Raw genomic sequence first — 27,725 nt, 5'->3', positions numbered from 1 at the left:
ACCACAGCCTGCCTGCTTGTTAAATAACACCTTCTTCTTCTTAAACATGCCACAAAAGCAAAAAATTATTTTAATACACAAAATAGGTTATGAATATTTTATATAATGCATCTCATCTCACTGATGACTTGCAATACGGATGCTGAAAAGATTCTAAATATGTTGTATCCCAAGGATTACAGTTGTTCAAAGAATTTGGTTGCATATACGTACATTGTGGAAGAAGACTTTCAGAAGATATCCCTCATTGGTCTTTCAAAAGTGCTTGTGTCCCAAGCACTTTTTTTGGAAGTATTTTTGGAAGAGTTCTATTCATACTTACTCTTCACTTTCTGTCTATTTTGAATAGACTGAACTAAAGGTTCTGTTTGATGACTCAACACTGTATCTGCACAGTTTCCAGCATGAATATCCCCGTCCACTTCATATGAATACTCTGTAAGAGTTACTTAAAAGCCATATCTTCAGTAAATGTTCCTAACAGTAAATGTGATTGCTACAGTGTAGAATGAAAGGAAACAAATGAGCACTACAAGTGTACTCTGATTAAACATTTTAACAAATATTTGGAAATTATTTTGGCTGCCTTCACCACCTAATTATGACACTTCTCTTGCTCTGCAACTTCCCTGTAACAGTGCTTAATTCTGCTTGTGTTGTGCATACAATTTATTTATTTATTTATTTTTAATTTACCATAGAAAACAAAGAACACTTCTTGTGGAGCTAATCATGATTAGTTTAAGGATTAGCTAACCTGGATGTCTGGAGTTCTTGTTAAACATGGGAATAGCTTCATTTTGAGGTAACCTATACTTTCTTGCTTGAAAGGATGATCTGTCAAAGAGTGGAAGAGAGTCACTGGTCTGTGGAAATACGCTAAGACCTCTGAATCTGTGACAGACTGCCTGTCTGTTAGAATGGGTAGTATATGTAGGTAACATCGTTGAGCTGTTATCTATGGAAATGGTTAAATTATTAGGTAATGGTTCCTTTTTTGTAGATGGTTGTGTAAATGTCAATAGGAGGAATGCAGATATACATGCACTTCTATAAAAAGTTAACACTTAAACAATATTAATAGGTGTTAAAGAGGTCAGAGTAATTCCTAGAATGATATTACAAGAAGCGTGAAACTGAGGTTATAATAAATAAACACTTTTTGTTTGTTTGTTTTAGTTTTGTTTTGTTTTTCATGATTGATAATTCCAGTTGATATAGCCTGGGTGTAAAGGTTTAGGATCTAAAAAATGTTAATTCTAATCAAAGTTTAGATACAGTCCAGATAAAAATGCTTTAAGTGTCAAAGCAAGGAAAATTAAGGAATTGTGACTTTCTTTTTTATGATGATAAACAATAATTAGGATTTGAAGTTCATGTTCATTTGCTTCCTAGATTGTTTTACTCTTGTTTTCAAAGCTCAAAATTCAAATGCCCTATCTAGCTTTAAAGATGTTTTAATGGCCAGAAAACTTGTGAAATAGTAGGAAAAAAGTAATAAAAACTTGTTCAAAGTCTCCTGATCATAGGTCTTTGGGACTTTCGGTGGTGGTGGTGTTTTATTTATTTATTTTTTATTGTTTGTTTGTTTGTTTTGCTGTGCTTTTTTTCTTTCTTTCTTTCCTTTCTTCTTGTCCATGATGGCTGACAGAAGTGAGTTGCTTATTGTTAGGCTTAAAACTTCTTTGCTGCAAATACTTATGTCAGCCCCATAATTAATGTTTTGATGAAACTGTCTCTTAAAAAAAATCATCACGTATATTTTCTGAAATACCTACTAAGAGTGATATTAATAAGGTTAAATACAGCCTACTGAATTTGATCTCCCTGGATTCTCTGGCATCACTACAGAAAAGCTCCTTCAGAATATGACTGCATACAAGGTAAGTTCTCACTACAAATCGCATTCTATCTTTTTATTTAAATATAGGTGGACCAGGTTAGAACAGGATGGAGCAAGATAACTCTTAAATTTCAGACACTCTAAAGTATTGCTAGCTTTCTTTACTATAGACATTGAAATTATTTGGAAGACAGTATAGTTATCCGTAATATTGTTTGTTAACAGTTAAAACAATTTAAAATTTAATTTCAAAATGAATAGCTTTCAAATTCGTTGAAAGCTTGTGTCCTGAGTTTTCAAACAAAATATAATCCAATATTATTTTTTTTCTCAACTTTTTTTTTTTTTTTCTCATTAATATAACATTAATATAGCGGTACCTTAAAAAATGTGGATGAAATTATAGATACATAACAGTTTATGCAAGGTTTAACACTGAATTCCCAGTGGCTTAGGAATTTGTTCTGAAGGACCCACATTAGTTAATGCATACTGTGAATTGTATGTGCAGTTTTGTGGTGGGTTGAACTTGTCTGTGTGCCAAATGTCAACTCAGTTACTCCCTCCCTCTCCCTCCTCAAAAGGATAAGAAAAGAAAGTAGAATGAAAAAGCTCATGGGTAAAGAAAAAGACATGGGGATCACTTATCAATTACTATCATGGGTGAAACAGACTCAAGAAAAATTAATTTAATATATTGACAATAAAAAGAAAGCTTAACCCAATGGAAACATGTTGTTCATGGTAGTATGTGCCTGAGATTTCCAGGGCTACATATTTTAAACCTTCATATTCTTTGACTACAGAATGGTTGCAGGCTTACAAAAGGGAAGAAACAATGATTTCTACACCAGGCAGATGAATTACAACATCCCAGATGTTGTAATTCAACAACTCTATACTATGGGGGAGAGAGACAGAGGGAGGGAGGGAGGAGGAGAGAGGTATTAATGCCTAGAGAATAAAAAGAGAGGAAAGAAAAAATAAAATCCTAATTCTGTTGATTGTTGGGACAGTGTGCCTAATGGATGGTGGGTAGGCAATACACAAGACTCAGTATACTTGAGATGAAAAACCTTTTAGTTCTTTCCTGCTAAAACATCATTGACAAACAAGGTAAAATAGGAAGTATGTTGTTGATAAGCTGCAGCTGTAAATCACCAGAAGAATCACAAAGAATTGTATAAACTGTTGTGTTAATTAAATTATTAAATATAAAGTGAAATTATTACTCAAAAATAAAAGGCAAAAGAAAAGAAAAATAACAACAACAACAGATTATGCTGACTACATGTTGGCAACAGCTTTATTTCTCTATGTGCCAACAGCCAATTCTTGTTGTTCTTTTTTTCTGCTAGACTCTGGGAGACCTTAGCTCCTACCAAAGATTAAAGAGAGTTAACTTTTCCTGATTCCCATATACTATGGGGAATATCACCAGGCTGTAGATAGCCATAAACAGGGCTTTTGTCAGTAAGAAGTCTGGGAAACACTGATATGTGTGAGTTACAGCTGAAAAAAATCTCAGAGAATAATGGTATCTGATTTCTTCTGAGAACTAAAGGGCCTGGAAATAGATGGTGGTCCTCCTTACCCAAGTTGTAATCAATTCATTAATGTCTTGGGAAATGGAAAACACTCTTAACAGTGCACTGGGAAAGGCTATACGAATGCTGGAGTGCTGTGTGGGAATTGGTAACACTTTTCTTCATTTCTTCCATGATGAAAGGTGCAGAAATCCTGAACTAAGAAAAATAATCAACTGCATAAATGCAAGGTGACAAAAAACTAAGAAGCACAGTAGAAGAAGATTTGGGGTGTTAAAGTGAATCACAAAGACAGTAATAATGCTGTATAAAAAAGACAAATTTCTTCGAAGATACATTGATGTATGTGTTATATGAAAGAAACCAGGCTATGTGTTCTACTTTACTGTTCATATGAGTTACATGGATGCATTTTAGGTTCTATATGCAGTTTACTTACCAAGCTTTCAGAAAGCTAAAGCAAGAGAGAATTATTGGCGTCTTAGAGAACATTACATAGTAAGAAAGTTTAGTTGCTTAATTTACTCAGTTTAAGTTGAGATGTTAGTAGTCCTTACAGAAAAAAATCAGAGGGACAGATCTGATGAAAGATATCTGATGGTCAAAAATGAGCTTGTCTTGAAAAAGACAATTATTTTTTTTTAAAGGTCTGTGCAGGGGGGAAATGAATTGAAATAAGGATCTTCCCCACTGACTCCCCCCACCCACCCCACAAAAATAGTATTTAAAGAAGAAAACCCAGAGGGTTTATATAGATCATGTCTTTATTAATTTCAACCTATAGAAAAACAGATTAAAACCCCAAGATTCTTAAGACCATATTAAAAATTTTGACTGTTTCAGAAGTTGTCTTCAAGAGTCAGTGCTCTTAACAAACCATTTTTAACAAACCATTACTGTAACTATAGTGTAGATAAATGATTCTTTTTTTTCCCTCTTTGCATTGTCAATTTCAATTGAAAAAAAATATATCAGCCAGCCTGTAGGTTGGCCAACACCAAGACCTCTTACTTGATAGCTCTTAAATCTAATCACTGTCCATGAGCCCACTTGTGTTGGATGGTCTTACTAAACCTTTTATCTTACTGTTATTATTTTATCTTGTTACTTCTAAAGACTTCATAAGGCTTAGGTTACCAGTGAACAAATACTTAAATCCTCCTATGCTATTGGCCAATTACATGTGCTTAAATTAAAAGCTCCTTTCTCTTTCTTGTAACAAAGAGAATTCATTTGTGCAGTAAGTACTCTCCTTGGATTATGTGAACTAAGTTCCAGTCCAAAAAGCAAACAATTCTTCAAAAGAAAGATTTGCATTGATCCCACAATGTCTAAACCAGTGTTGTCTAGTTTTATGTGGAGCAATTACTTTGCTTGAATGGAGCACAGGTTACCTGATCATTAAATGTATGTATTTCTACATAGCATGATTGGTTAGCTGTGAAAATGGTTAATAGAACAGGAACTTGGAGTTTATATACCCCAGAGATGATGAGCAGTAGGATGATGAAGATGTAGAGCTAGGAATGTGCAGAATATGGTGTTTAATTCAGTAAAATGACACCCACCCTCTGTATGCAAATACAGGAATAGCACAGGGAGAACGTACCTCCATTGTTTCCTGTTGTGTTCAGATCATGTTGCTGCCAAGACATAGAGACCAATGAGAAGTAAGAAGCATATTTATTTATTTGATTTTTACCTCCTTGTTAAAGACATCAGCTTTATAAAAAAAATGTTGCAAGGTACCAGTATTAATAGAAAGACTCCTTTGAGTGCTATTCACTTTTGCAAAAAATCTTAGTTAATTGGAAAATTCTAAGATTATTGTTGATTCATTAGTAATTTGTGGAAGATAGCATTGTAAAACTCATCGATTTTGTTCTAATTTTGTATGCTAACGTTCCTGTTGCTGTCTTGACTCCATTGCATTTCTTCAAAGGATTAAAATACATGTATTTCAGACCATAGACATAAGGTTACAAGTACTAGCATTTTAAAACCTGCATCTGAGTTTATTTCCAAAAAAAAAAAAAAAAAAAAAGTCTGGAAGGTCTCTTTTTTATTTTCTTTGTCCTTGAGGACCAAGAGGTGAAAGGCTAAGCCTCTGAATTCCTTATTCTAGGCCTTTCAGAAAGTGAGATAAGTGAGGTTTTTGCTCTCAGGTCAGGCAATGTAGTCTCTTCTTTCTTTGGCTTCCCTTGATATGTACATTTACCTGCTGCAGCAACGCAGCAGCTGCAGGAGGTTGTAGTATTGTGCCAATATGTTTGTGTTCTTCCCCAACAACTGTCTGTTGCATTTTCAAAGTGAATCGATCGCTCAGTATCCGTGGATATAATTGCACCCCCTGTGGTCATGCCAGCTTGGGTACTGACAGCACTGGGGTACTGGTGAAGAGAATTCTGGCAGCCAGTTAACTTTCAAGCATTTCCAGATGTCCTGTATAGGTACTAGAAAGCTCAGGTTGCTACAGCATAGTTGGTGGTGGTACCGCAAACAGCTAAGTCTAGACTGATACTGCCTTTACAGGCAGCTATCTCTGTCTAATATTAGCATCCCTGATAGCACTATACGCTGGATAACCTGATGAGAATTCAGACTTTCAGAAATATGGGGGCATTGCTTACTAGAGAATCTTGCTTTATTTTTTCTCACTACATCTTTACGAGTTGGAGAAGCACTTCTAAGGAGTAAACATTACAGAGGAAGATGTATGGTACTGAAGCATGAGGAATCATGTTTACCAGGGTTGGCTGGGAAGTTTTTAGTAGAAAAACGTTTCCAGAATCAAAGCAGAAAGCCCTAATCATTGCATTATCCACATTGTTTTTGTTTGTTTGTTTCAGTAAATCATTTCTTATAACTATAATATCAGAATCCTGTAGCTCTGTGTTTGCTTTTTTTTTTTTTCTTTTTTTTTTTTTTTTTTCATTTACTATTATCACGTGTGACATAAAATCTAATCTCATTTTGGATGAGGAATTTTTTTTTTTTTTTTTTGTGAGAAGGAACTTTGGGATTCATTCTCATATTTTTAGAGCTAAGCAGCAAAAGGATTTAATAAAGATTTGCCAGATAAACTTGATTGCTTCTTTGATAGAATTATAAAATTAGTGGATGAAAGAGAAGAATAATATGATATGCATTTCCAATTAATTAAGGAAAATATTTGATACTGCGTTCTATAAAACTCTTCTCTCAAAATTAATTTAAATTGTCTTCAATATGAATGTTATCATGTGGATGAAACACTGATTGAAGATAGTAAACAAAGGGAAATGATGAGCGGCAAACTACTGGCTTAGGAGGAAATGACTGCTGGGTTACTGCAAGAGAAGGTGGTCAGGTTATATTCTGTTCGTCTTCTAATGGTTTAGAAGAGTTTCCTCTGCTAAACAACACATCAATTAAGTTACAGAGGATACTAACTTGAAAGAAAAAATAAGGGCTAAAGTGCTGTGAAGTGTACTTGTGTACTTTAATACAGGAGATCACCTTGATTTCTAAATGAAAGCTGAAAAATATCAACAGCATCTCTTATGTAAAGTTTTCCAAAATCCAACTTTTGTGAGGAAAGCTGCAGTTCAGCAGAATTCTTGTGCAGATTCTAAGCTCTCGGTGACTTCAATAAGTATTAATCATAAGATCACATGTTGTATTAAATAATGAAGTGTGGGTTTAACATTAAACTTATGCTTAAGTTCTTTGCTGAACTGGAAATGTAATTTCTATAAAGCACAAGTGAAACCTAAAAATAGAAGTATAAGAATGTTAGAAAGATATGCATGGAATCCTACATTAATAAACTTTCTACTGGATGTCCTAGGTTACTCCTGCCTAGAAAAATGACTAAGGAGAATGAAGAAAGAAAACATTATTTAATTTGCCATGATGTGAAAAACAATTAAACTTTTGTGTCCTCAGACATGCTCCTTATGCACTCCCTGCCCTCTTTTTTCTTTAAAATGTAATGCATAGAAAGAAATTAAATAGGTGCTTGAGAAAGCAAAGTTATTAGTGCAAGGGAGGACATTTAAGAAGAAATAATACTTTATTGAAATCAGTGGTAAAACTTCCACAGACTATAATGAGAATTATAATTTTAGCAGGAAATGAGGATGGCATGTTCCCATGCAGACCTTCACCTCATGCTGTAACATTCGCAACCTCAAAATCAAGATAGTATAGGGTTTTAATTTTGGTCTATCATGAAAAAAAAAAAAAAAAAAAAAAAACCATAACCAAAAAGAACTTCCCTTTTTGAGTCGGAGAAGGGGTGAGAAGTAAAGTATGAAAATAATTTGAGAGAATATGGGGACTGCTAACTTATGCCTCCACCTTCAAGGTATCTGTTTGAATTAAAAATAAAAATAAATAGTGGAGGAGCCCATGAGGAATATGCGTGTGACCATGTAGCTCTTCTCTCCAGCTTCCACCCAGAAGGCTCCCAGCAAGAACTGAATGGTATCATCCTTCAGTCAGAATGCAGACAGAGAGCACATTTGAAATGCAAACAATTCACAAAAGAACAGCTGTGTGCAGCAAAGCTTGCCTGCTGTGGATCAGCACGTGAAGCTGATATTCGTGTCATGCTCCCGTTTGTGGAACAGGATGAATACTGTGAATCCCTTCCCTGCCTGACACTGCTTACATGCAGCCACAAATCACTTCTTGATTAAAATCATTTTGCAGGAGGGATGCCTCTAGATTAATTTATTATTTGCAGCAAAGTTGGATACAAGGGAGAATACAAACCTGTGAATTAATTATTTTATGGCTGAAAAGGCAGGAAGGCTTCCAACAAATTCAATTTTCAAAATACTTCCAACTTGTCACCCAAGTAAGCCAGTGTGCACTTGGAGACCAATTGAAAAATGGGGGTAGATATCATCACAGAATATATAAACCAGCAGGAATGTGAATGTTAGTCGAAAGAGCTGAGAAACTACAGAACTAGACTTTACGTGAGCAAAATGCCCAGCCAGCTTCAATTTCACACATGTGATGTCCTTGGGATAGGTATTTAACATCTGACAATTGACTGCCTCCTCAGCCATGGCCAGATCTAATCTATTATTAAAGGCAAATGAAACGACAGGGATTTTACTGACAACAGAACAATTCTTTATCCAACATTATACATTTTCTGCAAAGAGACTATCTGATGCTTTCAGGTCTGCATCAGACCTGAAAAATAGTGTGAACGCAATGCTGGGACATGTGCTTTGGACTCCCAGCAGAAGAACATCAGTGCTAATGGTGCTAGTTGAATCTTAGGGGAACAGCGATGTAACCAAGCACGGGTTCAGAAAAGACGGAGGAAAGAGACATACGCCTCAGCAATTTCTTTCTGGTCTTAGAGGCTCTAGGGAAAAGTTAAGGCACTCGATGTGATGGGAAGAGAATTGAATGGTTTCTATATTCTTGCATATTCTGGCTTTTTTTCAGCATGACATAGATGAATTTTAGAAACTGATATGTGAATCTGTGAACAAAGTGCTATGCTTTTGGTTCAGTGCTTCATATCCAGCTTTCTCTGAGCATTCACTGCAGAATCTCAGTGCTGTATTAGTAGGTTCAGGCAGAAACAAGGTATGAAGAACAATACCTGTGAGTGAGTCATGAGGACTGATGCTTGAGCCTGTGTGCTCTCTGTGCTCTCAGAAGGAGGCAAATCTATATTTCAGTGCAAAAGGAACAAGTAGGACAAAAGTAGAATGAACACCTTTTTGTACACCTTGGTTAAATAAATAAATAAATAATGTTTTTGAAGGAGTTACTCATTAGGAGACAGATTTAGAGCACATCCAGGGTGTCTTCCCAGTGCAAGATGACTGAAAGATGGTATAGGAAAGTGGGGCAGAGGATATTACAGGCGGCTACCAACTTTTCAATATGCTACATTCTGTATGCTCAAGGAATAAATAAATAAATAAATAAATAAATCCAAAAGAATACTCAGTAAACAAAAGTACTGAGAGCTACCAAAAAATATTGATACTGATGTGTAAGCATTCCTCCTGGTGTAAAATTCTCTCATGAAGGATACCTTGGAATAAACTTAGGGAATTGTTACTTATCAGTACGACATAGTAAGGGTGGGGGAAGACACAAAAGGAGTGTTTTACTGTTGCTTTCTGGTGCCAAATACCTAGGACAAGTGTTTTCTTTTATGAGAGGTTCATTTCCCTGTGGTAGAATAGAACTGTGGAAGAGGTATTTGCAAAAGAAGCTACACTAGGGGTGGTTGAGGTTCCTGGTAACAGGTACAGCAGCAGTAAGATGCTGGCAGTGGTTGGACATGTACCATGGCAGTGAATGGCTAGTTGCTCACTAACAGCTGGAAATGGCCAAGAAAGCAGAACCACTTGCTCCATCCAAGTGTATAGTTCCCAAATGGGACAAGGAAATAAAATTCCAGCCTTACTGAACTTCCTCCTTCACATCTTGACCTCCCTGTGGTGGTTTGTAGTAGTAACAACAGCATGCAGCACATCCATGTTCTCTGCTGAGCACCATGTGGGTCTTTGCAGGATTAATATCTAAGAAATCTAGGAAGCAATAACAAATAAAGAAATGTCATGGTTACAATTGCAGCAAACTAACACTGAGTATGCAATGTGATATTGAAGTAAAAATAGATAAAACAATTTGGGGCTAAATTCTCACAGGTGTTTTGCCACAAAGAATATTATTTTCTGTACAGCTGCAGTGTGACTATATTCAGAATGCTGTTTTAAATGTAGGGCACCACATTGCCAGAAAAACATTGAAGAGATTTCAGAGAAGAAGATTAAAATCAATTAGGGAGGTGATCATTTAGGAGGAAAAATTAGAAGAGTTAAATGTGCATAACTTGGATGGTTGACAAAAATCTACTAATATGTGAAGGATAAGAAAACACCGGAAGATGGAGATTATTTAGGGTGTTTAGTGGAATAATAGAATATGATATGTCCCAATCTAAGCTCCATTATTTCAAGACACACCATATTTTACTAGACTAAATAATTCCCCTGACAGTGATGTCTATTAGGCTGTCACAAGACTGGCTTGCGCAGCAAGGTTAGCTTATAAATTGCAGTACTTTTCAGAGATGTGACAATACATTTTCTTACAGAGCAGAACTTCAACAACAAATACAAACCACAAGGCTTGTCAGGGGCTGCAGCAGCAGCTTTTGCCCTGCCACTTACTTCTCTTTCACCTTCTTTTAGACATTTTTTTGTTTTGTTTTGCTGTCTGCTCTTGACAAACTGTTGGCTCCTTTGGTTCTCTGCTTCTCCAACTGGCAGACCTGGAGCAATTATGCTTTGTCTTCCAGGACCAATTGCTATCTCTTCCAACAAGTGGTTTTTTCTCACAAGCATAAATAAGTTTTTGGATAACAAAAAGAAACCACAGAGACTGTAGCTATGATCAACCAGATGCAAGACAAGACAAATGTGTGTGCATGTCATTTTTGCATATATTTACTCAATATATAACAGCCCTTTTAATTTGGAGCAGACCATTCTGTGATGTGGGCTTTCAGTTTGTTATATTATTATTATTTTTTTTGAAAATTAACAAGGTACAGATGGGGTAAAAGCCCCATTTCTAAAACTGACTAAAATAAAATCCTTGCAAATGAGCAAGATGATATGTACTGTTTGTACTATTTTGTTCAGTCATTTTATGTCTCTGGTCCTCTTTGATTTCCTCATTCTCCCAGCAGCTCCTATACTACTCTATTCCATTAGAAGCTGAAAGCTATTTTGCTTTCACATGCTAATTTGTCATGGTTACTCATACCTGCAGATTTGTCTAGTGAGCTGTTTAATGACGCTCAGTAGTATTGCTTGAAAATCATGAAGTTTCAGAGAAAATTTTATTCTTCATCTAAGATTTCAATAGCTAAACTCCCTAGCTTTGTGTGTATGTATGTTCCTCACACACATATGATTTGTCCTATCAGATGACATTTGGCTCTTATTGCAGTGCATACTTTGTGAAAATGTAGCGGTGAGCAAATAGATCAATATGAAGCTCTCTAATGGTCTCACAAATGCAGTGTGTGTATTTGAATGTGTGCTTGAGTGCCTTATATCTTAATCAAGTTTTATTTCAGGGCCAGCAGACAGAAATGCTTTTTTGTGTAAATGTCTTGGCATATCTTTATGGATACACTGCCCATAAGCAATTTTCATGGGGTTTATATTCTTGTGTCATTTCTAAGTTTGGAAAAACTAGGTAAGAGAAATAAAACTAGACTTTTAAGAGAAAACCATAAAATCAATGGACCTGTATAATCCACTCAAAATAGCAAGAGAATATGGCCCAACTTTTATAGCTGTTATACTGAAAAAAATACAACTGACCCCAACAAGCTTCCTAGAGGAGATGTATCAAGGTGTTTGAGGTAAATATTTGGTTACTTTAAACACATGCAACTTCAGTAACTGGGGAAGGGCACAAATCCAAACATTGTACCTGCAAATACTGGAATCCTTTAGATTATACACAGATTTATCTCCACCCAGCATTAGGGAACTTTTTTTCCATCCCCCCCATACGTCTATATACATTTTCCATTATGTGTATATGTGTTGAAAGTACACGGATCTGGGCTTTGATATCTTTCTGGAGATTAAAATAGTTTGAGGGATTATAAGTAAATAAGAGATTTTAAGTTCACTGCTAAAAATAAAATAAAATAAATAAAATAAAATAAAATAAAATAAAATAAAATAAAATAAAATAAAATAAAATAAATAAAATGCACACCTCCTCCAGCACAGTCTGCAGTTGCTTTCATAAGAGGGATAACACCTCACCCAGAATATACAGGCATCGTGTGTCTGGTGATGTTGAACTTTACTTGAGCTTTTGCCTTGTCTGTGCTCTAGAAACAATGCAGGTGCCTGCAGTGGTTCTGGCAGCATTTTAACCTGCTTTAGTCCAGAATTACATGTATGAAGGAAAGAAGTTTTGTCTCCCTAATCCTGATCTGATGGGCTCAGGAACAGCCTAGGACTGTTCCTTGTGTCATCAGTTCTGAACAGTCCTTTCCTGAAATATTTCTGGAGCTTTTGTGCTACTACTGGCACTGAGATTACTGAATAACTTCGGTCCTGGCCCAAGTTATTCACCTCAGCATCTGACTTCTGTGATGGAGTTTTCTCATGTCAGCAGACGGTATTTAATGAACTAAATGAGCTAAACTAAATTAAATGAGTTTGTATCCATTGCTATTCTCAAATACATTTTGTTTCCTCTTTCATTTGTTCTCTGTCAAAAGCTAGTAAAAAGTTGTATGCCTTCATATGACCGATTGTACATTTGTACAAGGATCACTTCTTTGTATTATGAAGTGTGGGCTATTGCCAATGCCACCAGGCGTGTGGTGGTCAGTGCCATGATGGTACTGTTATGCTTGAGCCATCCATCTGTGCATTCCCTTTGCTGACCCGAGAAAGCACCTGCTTCACCCTCTGTGGCCTTTGTGACCATGGGAGCAAGTCTGACACTTGTGGTGCAGTAAGAAAAAGAGGTCTCTCTTTGTCCTGCTCCAGTGGCGGTGGTCGTGCCCAAGGCTGCCGACAGATACCTCCAGACAGGATCAGCACATGAGTTGCATGCATTGCTATCCCTTCTTTTGTTTCTTGACATTGATTTTCACCTTCCTGCCTCTTCCTCCCCCCCAGTCTCATTGCAGCTGAGCAACCTGCTGTTTATTCTTTGCCCCATTGTTCCCAGCTTTGCTGCAACTGTACTCATATTTGGTTTTCATGATACAGTTACCTTGGTAATCTCATCCTTGTATGGAAGTGCTGCTATGGTTACCTGGGTGCTTCTGGCCTTGCAAGACTGCTCCTCAAAATGTGTTGTCCCCTCCATCTATCTGTGAGGTTGAGCCACTTCTCATCTAGCCCTCTCTTTGCCACCCGTGCCACCCAGCTGTCCCTCACAGCAGTACCTGTAACTTTTGTCAGCTTCTCACACGGTTTTCTGTCACGTCCATCAATTTATCATGCCATGCTCTGTAGTCTTCCATGCCCTTGCCAGTTAGCTGAACCTCTCTTAGAGTTGTCAATCGCCAGCAGCCCTAACACATTGGATTCTGTGTTATTAAAGAGTTTAGGTAGTTAAACTTGCATGAACTCAGAGATGCTGGAGGAACTGCATTTATAGTGCAGGAACGTACTATGTATTAGGTAGACAGTTGATGTTGCCACCTGTGTCTCCCAGTGAGCAAACTGTATTTCAAAAGCATGTAATGACATATCAAATACCCAGAACAGTTTTTCGTAAATATGTAAGTTGTAAGATGACACCCTTTGTTAAATTTCTTTTCACAACTAAATGTTAGAGGAACCCCCTGAGACTTCACTGCCTTGTTGGTACCTCTTTTTCCAATAAAGTGGGGTGGGAAGCATCCTGGCATGTAGAGGTTACTGAATGCCTCTAGGTCTAGAAATTGACATGGGGCAGCCGAGTGCCTCCAAGCTGCAGGAGGCATCTGGCAGCATCTCCAGATGGTGGAAGGATGCCTGTCTTGACAAGCACTAGCCATAGCCAGCCATTAAACAACAGAAAAATGGGAAGAGGGCCTGAAATTCAAGCACCTCTCTGAACATGTGGCAATTATACACAGTCTTAAAAAGAGACTGATGGAATTGCTGTAATCATATGTGACAACTGTGTAACCCCTACCAACTCTTATCCTTCAGAAAACAGAGCCATCTCTTAGTACTGTTATTTATATTTTGACAAAAGAGATTCACTGTTACGAAAACAGCGTGAATGCTTAAAATAGAGTGTAAGAAATGGTGATTTTTGAAACTGTGCAAGAGGTGCAGTGCCCAGAAGCATTTTCTGTTCTCTATTATCAGGCATCATGGTGGTGTCTTTTCCCTTTAGCACAACGCATATCACTTGTTTGCTTTGGTTAAAAGTGAAAGAACTCAAGCCTTCATTATCCTTAGCAGTAGGCTTGCAGAAATATGTCTCGGTGAATTTTTTGTGAAACTAAACTGTAATATAATATGTAACGAAGACAATGCACTTTGCAAGAAGCAACTACTGCACAAAGCAGTGAGAGTTTTCTCAAATAATGAACCCTAGAAAAGTGTAATTTTAATTGATTCTCACATTGGTCAGAATGTCAAAAGAGGTGACAAAAAATGCACATGCGATCACTCACTAGTATAAAAAGACAGCATTATTCAGTGTTTCAGTTTCTAGACAAAACTGGTCTAGAATTATCTGCTCAGAGAATTCTTAGAAGAAAAAGTTGGTTTGCCCCAAAATAAAATTCTATGTGGAACAACATTTGATTTTATTATCAATAGAATTCAAAACAAAGAACTGAACTTTAAATTATCGTAACTAAATCATTATTGTTTTAATTATGCAGATGCATTCATTTTGACTGTATTTAATAAAACATTAAACTGGATTTCCCTATCTCTTTTTTACAGGTGTTGCAGCTTTGCCCTTCACCTATTCTTTCCACTACACAGGGCTACCTGGAAAACCACTTCAGACACAAATATTGTGTCTTCTGTCTGGCTCAGCTGCACAGAGCCTCACAAGAGTAACAGGACTGTTGGTGAGTTCTGGGAAGTAAAGTTGTTTCATAAATCTTTTTAAAGAAAATCAGATCTAGGAGTCTTCAGTCCTGGGAATTCCTAGGGATTTCTATAGGATGGCCTGAACCATCTAGGAATGGTTATTCCTTAGGCCAAAGACTCATCACAAGAAAATGGATCTGACTGACACCCCTCTACCCTCCAATAAATAAAAAGGGAAGAAGAAAATGAAATGAGATGATCATGAGTATTCAATATATAAAATAACCAACATAACATGGGATTATCTGGCATGATCTAAGTCCATCTTGCCCAATGTCTTATCTCTAGCATTGGTTAACAATTGATACTCTTGGAAGCAAATGAGATTGGGGCAAGTATATACAGACATTGTAAACACCTAGCTGACACAATCCATCATGCAGAGACTTCCTAAGGAAAAACTATTCTTTTATGTTTACTAGTCTTTGATATTTTAGTTTCCATTAACTGTTTAGTCACAATGTGAGTCTACATAAATTTCAGCATATGTAAAATCCTGGTGCAGTAGTTTCCATAGTTTAACCACACATTGCTCAAAGAAATGTCCTAGTCTGCTTTCTTTTTCCTTTTAACCCATCTCTGAGTGTTTCTTTTAGTTCTTAATTGTATATATGAAACTGAGCAGCAATCCTTTCTTTGGATTTTCCATGCCATTCATGATTTTATAGCTATCTGTCATGATTCAATTCAGCAGTCTCTTTCTAGGCATAATCAGTGAAGACTTGTACAGTAGCATGAGTACATTATTTTTTTCTCCATTCTTTCACACGTTCTTTTTTTTTTTTCCTGTTTACAAACTGCATTGCTTTTGTAAATGCCTGATCACCTAATGTTAAGAGACACTTCTGCAGCTCTTCATAATTAGCTTTAACTTTTAATACTGTGAAAAAGTAAGTAATAGCAATTAAAAATAAAACATGTTTACATTCCAAAACTTTTTACTTTTACCTTTTTCTGGGGAAAAAAATGATTTTGGAAAGACATTTTGCCATTTTTTTTCACAGAAAGGAAATGATGAAACTTTCTCAGCTATTATAACTAAGAAACAAGGATTATGAGATATTTTATAATATATATATGTATGTACAGGGTATAAATATTCTATATATAAATATAGAAGGCAGGAACCAAATGTTGAAGGATGACAAGAGCTATGAGGTCTGTCTGCACTATTATTTTATTGTGAACATATGCATTAACTAAAACTATCTATGAATCAAGTTAATAATGAGTAATTCTTATCTAAAAATAGTGGATTGGAGTTGTTTTTAATATTTTGTTGTTAGTGTTTTTAGTAGGGAGTGAAGAAAGGACAAGTTTAATAAATCAGAATCAGTATTTGGATATTACTTTAACTAATCATTTTGTTTCATTAAAATATTAACAAAATATAAACAAAAAAAAACTCAGATTAGAAATAGTTTAAATCTGTGGGTACAGATGTCAGGATATATAGTTTAAAACTCATGGTTTTTCCTGACTATCTTGGTTAAATTTAGCTATTTAGGATTACGTAGAGATTTCCTGAGGTTCATTTCAGAAAGAGATAGCATCTAAGAGTGTATGTTTTAGTAAATAGAAGATTTACAGTCACTGGAGGACTGACATAGAACTTGGTGACTTTTTATTAATTGAAAAATAATTTCAGGAGGATCTAATCAGGAGATTCAAGAGGTCAGATGCATCTTTGGTTTGGTACTGTAAGAAAGAATAGAAAGTACTGAAAATGTAAAAGCATTATACTTTGAATTATTATAACAGAATAATTTATTTTAGAATGTTTTAAAGTATTTCATTTTTTAAAAAAATTCATTGTTCATTTTGAGAAAGAATTTATTATTTATATTAGTGTTTTCTTATAAAGATAAAGAGACAGTTTGCTAGTCACATTTCAGATCACATAAATCATTTTGTTTTAACCTTAAAAGTTTTAAAAACACTTTTAAAACAATATTTTAGCTTTTAATTTCTTTTCTGCAGTTTAGTTGCCCATCAAACTTAAAAATCCACTTTTCTCCAAACTTGTGTTGCAGTGCTAGCTCAGAGCTAGCATCTGATGAGTTTTAAAATAATATCTGCAGCATAAGTTTAAACATAGGTTCAGAGGAGATTTTAAATATTTGATTATAGATTTTATGCAATTTTCATGCTCTGAAGCCATGGTACAGATTTCTGTTTTCACATATTCTTTCTTTCATGCATCAGACATATCCATCCTGTCTTGTCATCAGTACTTTTCACAGATTCTTAGAATCTTTATTGATAATCACATTCAGATGCAGAAAGTTTATAGCAGAAAGTGCAGAAACTGACAGACTGCATACTGTACTTCTCTAGATGGATAGCATATGCTGTTTGTCATTAACCAAAATAGCTGTGTTCCTTGACACCTGATGAACCACAAAGAAGATGTAGAGCTCTTCCTATATTTCATAGTCAAAAAATACCATCTTTAACATGAACCACCTTTCATTTTTATCTTTGAATAACAATTTGCCAAAAAGTATAACAATTAGCAGCTGGCTAGAATACTGCTACATGCAAGTAGAATACGAACACACAAAATTAAAATAAAATTTTAAGAAGTATAAAGTTGCTTGAGCTAAACTTCTGACAGTGTTCAGGTACATGGTAGTATTTATATCTTTCTTTTATTTCTTTCTGCAAGACCTAAAGAGGTCTATTTTAATTGCATAGAAGTACATTCTCAGAATTTTAAGAACTGTAAAACAAAGCTTATAAGTAACAGAAAAGGGGATTTGAATGTGAAATCTTTAAAGAACATATATATTTTTTTTTATTACCTCCAAAGCTATATATTAATAATGGATTCTAGAGACAAAGATCATATCAGTAGTAAAGTCTTTAACTACTTGAGTTGCAACTCAAGTAGTTAAAGTAGTTAAATCAAGTAGATTTCCCTAAAATAATGTGTCCAAGTTTCCCATGTATTTATTAGTGTATCATCCAACTTCAGCCCTTGAATTTCCACTCCTTTTCTATCACAGACTTTATGCTAAAGAAAAATTAAACAACCATAGCATGTAGAAGTCAAGGCTTTAAAGGAGGGATGGGTATAGACACTACAAGAGCAAGACCACAATTACCAACTACGTAAGAATTATATAGATGGATTTAGTTTGTAGATTTGGATTGGAAAATAGATACTAAATAACTAAAATTTTCCACAGAATGAATGACATTCAGCTTGGCTGCAGAGGGATGGGACTTCAAACACTTCGAACCTTTCAAAACATCTGCCTCAACTTGTAAGGTAAATTCAGATTCTGCCTTATAGCCTGGAGGTTTCTGCAATTCCTAAAGGAATTGCAGAAGTGATGTCCTTCTTTTCTTCCTCATTAGTTCCTGTCTGTCCATGACCCAGATTGAGAAGCTAGATTAGAGCCATTACAGCCAAACGCTGTAAGGTGCTTTTGCTCACCTGGTAGCTGAAGTTCACTGGCTGCCATCAACATTCTAAAGCAGACTTTTCAGGTTTGAACTGGATTCCCCAAAGGGGAGATGCCATATCCCTGTAAATATCTTCACTCATCAGATGACAGTAACAAAATCTGAAATTTTAATTAAATTATAATTGAGCAAAAAGTTTGTTATATACCTTTATTAATCCAAAGACATTTTTAGAAGTATTGATTTGCAAGAATGCTTGGGTAAATATCAAAAATATATTTTTCTCCTTGTTTCTTGAAAGTATATTGTCTTTTTTTCTTTCCAATTTGTGAGGCTCTGAAGTTAAAGCTGAATTAGGTATTGCATTATTATCTTTTCCTCTGGTATTTTTGAAAATGTAATGGTGTGCATGGGCATTATTCTTCATGGAAATTGATTAGGTTTTTCTCTTAAACATATTTACCCAGTAAAAATATGTATTTTATATTAAAATGAAATATCGCTATTGTATCTATATATTTCAGATCATTAACTCTGTCTTACTTCACTGTTTCAAAATATGCTTTTATATTCTTTTCTTTTCCCATGTCTTTGTTTATCCAAGCAAGCAGTTTCTGCTCTTAAGTAACCAAAATACTTTTGACTTAACTTGAGAGATGTACAGTTAAAGAATATATAAGTAAATGTTTTAGGGACAAAATATTCTTCTCTCTTTTTATAATGATATGAAAATCTCCCTTTTTTTCCTTAAGACAAGATGGTAGCTATATGAGTACCAAAGCTACAAATCTGGTGGTACTGCAGGTACAGATGTATGGAGTACAGAATGCTTGTCTAATCTATAAGTTCTTCACCAACCATTTAGTTCCTGACTGTTCACTCAAATCTATGCATTTTGCTGCCACTGCACTCTGGGATACGAAACATTTAACCAAGAATTAAAACTGTCTGAAAATCTCCTCTCAGAATCTCTAGCACTGTAATAAATAAATAAATAAATACCTACATAACCTGCAAAGAATGTTACATTTATTTATTTATTTATTTTTTAATTTTCCCACTGACATTTTTCTCCATGGAAGGGTTTAAAACCAAATCCTCTACAGATTAGCAGTTTTTCTGCTGTTGATGTCTTTTTTTTTTTTTTCCTGTATTTTAAACCATTTAATGATGGTATATTACAATGGAACTTATCTGTTTCCTCATTCCCTAGTGTTGCATAATTGCTCATTTGTAAATTATTAGCTAACTATGCATGCAATCTGGTACATGGTAAGAAACAAGCATAACTATATTCTGTTAATGGTAATTATGTGTTTAATTTAATTTCTTACTGGCATTTCTTTTAACTGTGTAGTCTATTTTTAAATATGTTGGAATGAAGTCCAAAAAAAAAAAAATGCTTTTGATTTGGGAATGTTGTTTATTAAGGGTACTAATATCCTACACTAATTACTGTGGAATGAATGGTATTAACTATTGTCATTCTATAAGATCTGGATTATTTGTGAATTTGGTTAATAGATGAGCCTGTAGGGACAGTTCATGTGATGAGGCCCTCAGGATGCTGATGCAGAAGATCAACTTCCGTATTCTGTGAAGTCCTGTAAGTGCTAGCAGAGAGGAAAGTTAAGTACATGTTTAGGTCCTTTGCTGGACTGAGATCAAAGTACTTTGTTCCCGATGTGTTGTAGAGGTCAAGGAAGACCATTTAGAACTGTGTGGCTGTACATTTACCTCCATTTCATTGAATACATTAGCTAGTCCTCAAGTCCTCAATAATAATTAGAATCCTAAAAACAAAAACAAACCAACAAAACAACAACAACGGAAAAAAAAAAAAAAAAAAAAAAAAAAAAAAAAAAAAACAAGCAAACAAAAACTTGAAAACCAAACCAAACTAACCCTCTTCCCCCATGGCCCCAAAACCAACCAATCTCCAACCTAGCTTCTGACCTAGTTCATTACTGTTGTCAACACTTCATCACAGAGATCAGTGGAATGGCAATGATACCATATCCTTACAGGCAGGCTTGTGGAGCTTATGATAGAATCAGTGCTATTATCCTGCTTAACAGCAGTGTAAATAAGAACCCTATAGAAAAAAAATAGCATGTTGACTAGGTTCCCTATAAAATCAGTAGTGTGCTAACTAAAAATTATAGTCAGATTTCTTGGAATGTTTGAATCAAGGAACAGATTATATAGGTTTCAATACCTTCAATTATTACTGCAACAGAAAATTGTCAGGGCTTGTTACTGACTGGATAACAACACTGATATCTTTTCAAGTGACAGGATATTTTTTACTATGAGCCAATATTTGCATCATTAAGCACATGAAAGGCTTTTATTAATTAATAAGGAAGCAATAATGTACTTTACTTGACATTGGTGAAGGAATATGTAGGAGACTGTCATTAAAATATTGGTCCAGCTGATTTTAACCTCCAGAGCATTCTCATTTAAACGAAATCAGTGTTTACTCCTAAGCCAATGATGAATTTAAGTGCTATGAGATTCATTTAGGATTTGTGCTTAAATATCTTTTTGGAATAAGGATTAGAAAAGTTTACAAAGCTTAAATAGTATAATGATTTGAAAGAGTAGTTGTTTAGGCTAATAATGCTTAAGGAACATTATTTAAAATAACTCTATTATGACTATTATTATTAAGTACTATTATTTTAAAGTCTAAATACTTTTTGCAAAGAATTTAGACTATCTAGCCCATATACCAAAATCAGGACAATATCCTCACACACCTTTCATGTCTTCATAAAATTAATCAGCTAAAATCAAAACCAGACAAATAATAACAATAATAATAATGATAGCAGTGATAATAACAACAACATATTAGTTTTACAATCCATAAAGCATCTTTTTCAGCAGTACACTTTGAAACCACAATGTGGTTAAAAACATCATGTCATCTGTCATCTTTCCTGTTTTAGAAATAAATGTTTCTATAATGCCAAATATTTCTAATTAGAGAATAAATTAACAACTGAATGCCTTTATTAAAATGGCATAATATGTTTGAGTAAGAAGAGCCTGTCTGAAAAACATGAACTTGCTTACTCTTAGGAGACATTTTCCCACCAAAAAACAATGAGGCTGCAAAATTCAACTAACTTGACAAATTAGATTGGTCTTTGTGAAGAATGTTTTCCCTGGCTGCTTTAGATGTACTGTCAGAGTCCATTTTCTACTACAGAAATGAACAAATAGGAAAAAAATAATAGGGAAAAAAAAAAAAAGAGAAAAAAAAAAGATAACCTGATTTTTTTTTTGTGCATGTGACAGAAAAGTAAAAAGAAAAAAGTCCATAAAGAAGCTGATCAAATTGTGTTATGATTTCAGACTGTAATAAAAAGGCAGGGCTGACGCAACAAAAATAATTTAGATTAACAGGTACGTTTGCAAAGAATCTTTGCCTTTCTTCCAAGCAGAAAGATATCTCTCAAATTCTGAAGGGACTATGCATATAGGCATGTTGACATTAGTAATTGGGTCAGTAGATACAAATATCTTTGCCCGGAATGGAAAGAGAAAATTGTGAGGCCAGTGGTCAGATACCAATATAGTGTTTAATTTCTATCCAAATAAGCTAATTTGCTGAAATATCTGTGAGTAATACAATATGGTTAAATTGGGGTACAAAGAGAAGAATATAGCATGAGTGCTTGTTAAAATGATATATGTAAATGTAATGATGTATTTATCTAAACATTGCTCGAAAGAGAGAAATTTGATGGCTAGAATATGCTATTGTGTGTGTGGATGGAGTCATACGTCCCAAAGCAGCTGGCACTCAGGATAAGCTGTTCCTTAAACCTATATTTTAAATCAGTTTAGGTGTAGTCAGTTGAGATGGCCAGATGGATCTGACACACCACCAGTGACAGTGGAGGAAACAGACCCATTCTGCCCTCACTTTCCCTCTTCTCCCAGCACTCCTGGGCAGGTGCTGGAAATCATAACCTAAACTCAGACTAGTCAGTTCATTCCACCAGCGAAAAATAACCCTACAAAGAGATTTTGTTTTGTTTTGTTTTGTTTTTTGTTAAGCAGATTGACAGGATTCAGTATAGGGTCATCCGTACACCAAAAGTGTTGCAAAGGAGGTGTCAGAACTATGTGGTTTGTGATTAAGCAGAACTGGAAATCCTTTGCACAGAGGCTATGGGTCCTGGTGACTCTGGATCAGTCATGAAGCTATGTTAGGCAGACGTGAAAAGAAGTGTGTTTGTTTTTTTTTGCAAATCTAGTCAAATTCCATTTGGTTTGTTCAGATATTCATGACCTGTATCACCATCTTATTACTTTGAGGATAGAATAGTTGTTTTTTTTTTAGGTGTTATTAGTGTAATTAATCCCCAAAAATTAAAAAAAAAAAAAAAGTTTCCACATTTGCCCAGGACTCAGAATAATTCAGTATCTTGTGCATTACTGAGTAGAAGATTTGAGACAAGTTCTATCTCTCACTGAGAGTATTTCGATATGTATATAGAGAGATAGATATAAATTATATAGAGATATAGATAGATAGATATAGATATATCTTTTTAAGAGAGTGTTTTAAACACCCAGCTGTCAGATGTGCAGAGTTTGTATGAGAGAAATCTCTATCATTGAAGCCCTTGATGACTGTTTTAAAAAATAACTTTATATACGCGAATATTCTTCCAGTCTAAGTTGAATTGCTTTCATGTTTTACTCTTAGTTTTTGTTGTTATGTCTGAGTGATTGTTGTGGGATTTTTTGTGTGTGTTCTTTCAAAGATAAAAATGCAGTATGACTCTTTCTTATTATTCCTTAACCTAAGGATTTTTTTTTGTAGGATTCTTCTCTGATCTCCATCAGGTACTTTCAGACTACAGTGGAACATCTCACATCCCTGATAGACTTTACTTTGTGGTCTGTTGGCAAATGTCAAGACAGCTTGGAGGAATCAATCCCTGGCAGTGGGGATATCTGGGCCTCTTGGCAAATCACAGTGCTGTGCCTGCAATGCCATTAGCATGGAACTGTTGCAGTGGGAAGGGACCTTTGGAGGTTTATGGTCCAGCCTCCTTTTCAAAGCTGGATCAAGACTGAATTCATGCCAAGTTTCTAAGGGCTTCAGCTAGTCAGTCTTTGAAAGTCTCTAAGGATGGAGACTGTACAGCCTCACTGGGAAACCTGTTCCAAGATTTGAATATTTTAACTATAGAGAGAAGTTCTCTCTTTTCAGAACCTTCCTTTGTTCAACTTCAGCCTGCTGTGCCTTGGCCTTCCACTGTGCACCACACTGGTAGACCAGCTCTGTGGTGTTGCTTGGTAGGGGCAGGCTTCCATCAGGTCCCCTCAAAGTCATCTCCAGGCCAAACAAGGCCTGGTCCATCAGCATCTTCTCACAGGCAAAGTACTCCAGCTCTGAACATTTTCCAGTTCATTAATGCATTTCCTCTACTGGGGGTCCAAAACTGGATGCAGTATCTAGACGTGGTCCCAAAAGTGTTTAACAGAGAGGTTTATTCCCTGTCCTCAATTTCCTGACCATGTTTCTGTTGACATCTACTGGTATGTTGATACTCCGTTTGAACAGAAGTCTGAAATACTCCATAAGACATCTTACAATGTCTTATTTTGTATTTTTTTTCTATATCTGTGTGCTATCCGGTTCATTTGTATGTGTTTGTTGTTGTTGTTGTTGTTGTTGCTATTGTCCATTTGTTTTGTTTTTATTGTAAACCAAAACAGCATGCTATTATTTTGCCATTAATCCAAACCACAACTTTAAATCAAACCATACTCTTGAAAAAAAACAGTTGATCTCACCCTCTTCTGAGGTAAAAGACATCCTGTAGTTCAGTTTAACATACGCAGCCATTGTCTGATCAGAAGGTGATGCTATTACAGATAGCTTATGGGAATAACATAGAAAGAAGAGCTCATACAACAGTGTGATAACTTTGTATGATATATTTCACCCCTAAGCATCTCGAAGAGCTTTACAAATTGATTTATATTCTACACACAAGGATAATTTATTTCATCCATACATTTTTATTAGCTGTGCAGCAACATCTCAGTTTAGGACAGGAATTAAAGGCCATATCAAATCCAAAATGCAAGGTGAACATACTTATAAAGAATCTCTCACAGAGTTCACTTCAAACTGCTTTCTTTCAATGCTGCACCACCAGTAAGGCATAATTCCTGAAATATTAGGCTATTGAAGGATTTACTGTCCAGATGTGAAATTGAGAGATTTAGTGTGTTCACAAAAATAGTTGTAGCTAGTATACTTATGCAAAGAGTGAATCGGGATACTTTTTTGCGGCTTATAATTGCAATCATTTTAGAATATATGTTTCTGTTTCTGTAGTTTTCCTGGTCAGCTTTCATTTCCTGTTAATTTTCACAATGTTGTGATGTGATTGAAATGACTTACATGAGAGCATACATCAGTTAAAATTGTATTTTTCCAGGGGGATTCATTTAGATGACTTTAGAGTAGTTATCTATCTTGATGAATGATTCCAAGAAATAATCATTCAAATATTTATCCAGTTTCAACACCAAATTTATTCAAAATCTAATTCCACCAACCATTCTTCTTACTCTATATTTCTGTTAACACGCTGTTTTTATTTATTTTGAATAAAATAAATGTTGAGTGTTTTGGTATAAATACATAAATAGGGTATTATTTTGTTTGTTGTTGTTGTTTTTGATTCATAATTCAGCGTCCTCTCAGATTTACACCCATATAAGAAATGTAAGAACTCTCCAGCTTTTCTCACAAATACATGTGTGGTGATTTTTGTGTGTGTGTATATGTTGTTTGTTTGTTTGTTTGTTTTCTAAAATAGATGCCAGACATATGTCATATTTCAAGGAATTTGCATTGTTTAAATCCAAAACAAGTGACTTTTTCCTAATATCCAGCAGATAGGCTCTACTATATAGAAGACACTGTGTCCCCAATCTTTTGAATAAAAATACAGCCAGGAAGCTTTATTTTGGAGACATAAACATACAGACTATATCCGTCATTAGACTGTCATTATTTTAATGTAAATTTTTTTCTGATACTCAAAAGTCAAACAGTAGTAGGAAGCGGAGAGAACCTGCTATCTGAGGACTGATAGCAGGACAGAATAGGGGAAAGGATGCTCTGTTAGATTTTTGTCTTTACATTAGTTGAATTCTCTTGTAGGAATATACAGGAAACTACAGAAAAGAAGTCTATAGTGAATTTCTGTTGACAAGTCTATAGAGAAAAGAATTTTAAAGGCAAAATTTTTAATTTGCTGTCAGATCACCATCTAGATATTTATATGAGTTTTCCTGCAACATTAAGAAATTTAATAATCCTCAATTTAAGAGTTTTTTGGGGAGTTGGGGTCAGAAAATTGTGAGAAATGTGAATTTTTTTTAGAAAATGTGAAATTTTTTTAGAAGTCAAAGATGCTGTTCAGATATTATCACATATCTTTATGTACTGTCATCTTACAACTGAGATCAGAATGCTTGAACCTGAAATGAGAACAGTATCTGTGAAGTTTTTCATAAATATTTCATTAACATTTTCTTACTATAAAGAAGAAAATCAATTTTTGATGTTAGAAGAAACATGCTGATAAATTGGCAAAAATGTTATAAACAACCAATGCAGTTCTTGAATAATTATTCAATTTGTTGTCTGCAGGGAAAGAACTTCTAAAATAAATTCAAACTGGAAGGAGAAAACAAATACATCTGAAATGCAGTTTAGGAAATCACAATTTCTGTCTGCCTATTTTTTTTGATGAAGTAAGCAAATTAATGTTTTAAAGTCTCTCACTGGAAAGCACTGCCAATACTCCTTTACTCTATTTTCTGTGTTCTTTCCACCTTCGTTAAAAATACAGAAACTGTATGTGGCATATAACCTATGCAGAGAAATGATTATCTCCTAATTTCTATCCAGTACTCCATTGTTCATATATATAATATATATATGTTCATATATATAATTGACAGCTGTATAGCTGTCAATTCTGTTTCCTCCCACATCAAGTAAGAAACAACATGTAGCAGTTAATTGGCAGCAACAATTTTGAGAAAGACTGGGCTAAAGCAGGCAAGGAACCCCTCCATATGGCTCCAAAAACTCTTCCAGGAGCACTCATCAGTTCTGTAACTGTGCCCTATGCAGCTTCTTTGCTGGATGAATACTTTGATGTCAGTAGCTTAGCCCAAGTTAACCCAAATTGTTCAGGATGGATGCCTTCCTGTTTCCGGATACATCATTTTTTTGAATCTCAACAATTTATTTTTATTTAATTTATTTTTGGTTGAAGTTTTGAATAATACCAGCTATGTTACTGCCCTTGTCAGCCACAAGGTAATTACTGCCTTCTCATGGTATTTCCTTATGATAGGTACCTTATGGGATACATTTTCAGTTACCTCTTAATCTAGGTAAAACAAGATTACCTGGGTTATGATCTATCATACCTTAATCAGAATGTCACACAACCTCAAATCTGTATGTCTATCACATCTAGACAGACCACTTAACTCACTAAAATTTTTACCTCATCATTTCTAAGTCTAGTTGGGCTACATTCTAAACCTTTTTGCCTAATTTATTTTTTTACAGTAATATAAACAGGCTTTGAAATAGATTCTATTATCTTATTGGACACTTTTGAGCTAATTATTAAAGCCTTTTGTATCAACACGTTTATCTTTTGTAATTATTGACTAAATTAATGGTGAATTATATTATTGTTGAGTATAACCATTGTGATACTGCAGTTATGCTACAGAAATATATATAATAGAATTATTACTTCAATATTTGTGTATTTTAATCCATTTTTTGTAACATACTACCTTCATCTAGTGCAATGGTTTTTCTAAGATTTGTATAATCCATGATGTAATTCCAGAAATACACATAGAATGGCAAACAACCTGACATCTAGAGGTCCAAGGTCCTTATCAACTTTGTATCTGTATGTTATCCTTGATATATTCTTTTGGTGGCATCTTTTTTTTCCTTTTTTTTTTTTTTTCACTTTTTATTTAAAATTATTTTCTAACTGTCGTCATTTCACCACTTGGTTTGGATGGATTGTTTTACAATCTTGTGAAACCATTTTATGTTTAGTATGACAGAACTTGATTTCCATTCCTTGTTCTATCCAAATGTGTATTTTGTTTGTTTGTTTCTTTTTGGAATCTTTCTCAGCTATGTTACTGAACAGAACTGTCCTTTATTCACTGACATTAAACATGGTCAAATAATAGTCCTAAATCGCTCTA

At 34.9% G+C, this 27,725-nt stretch overlaps 1 long non-coding RNA gene across 1 annotated transcript in view; it reads left to right on the top strand.

The window, feature by feature from the left end:
• The window catches only part of LOC113842758 (uncharacterized), a 44,980-nt gene extending 17,478 nt beyond the window's left edge, over nt 1-27,502 (top strand). Inside the window, exons 2-4 of the long non-coding RNA XR_003495448.3 lie at nt 14,856-14,986; nt 18,200-18,282; nt 23,266-27,502. This is a non-coding gene — a long non-coding RNA (uncharacterized lncRNA). The remainder of the gene's footprint in view (nt 1-14,855; nt 14,987-18,199; nt 18,283-23,265) is intronic.
• The last annotated feature ends 223 nt before the right edge of the window (nt 27,503-27,725 follow it).

The sequence above is a fragment of the Anas platyrhynchos genome, chromosome 2, assembly GCF_047663525.1.
Source record: "Anas platyrhynchos isolate ZD024472 breed Pekin duck chromosome 2, IASCAAS_PekinDuck_T2T, whole genome shotgun sequence".
Classification (NCBI taxonomy): Eukaryota; Metazoa; Chordata; class Aves; order Anseriformes; family Anatidae; genus Anas; species Anas platyrhynchos.
The sequence above is the reverse complement of the archived record's forward strand: the minus strand, read 5'-3'. Positions and strand labels throughout refer to the sequence as shown.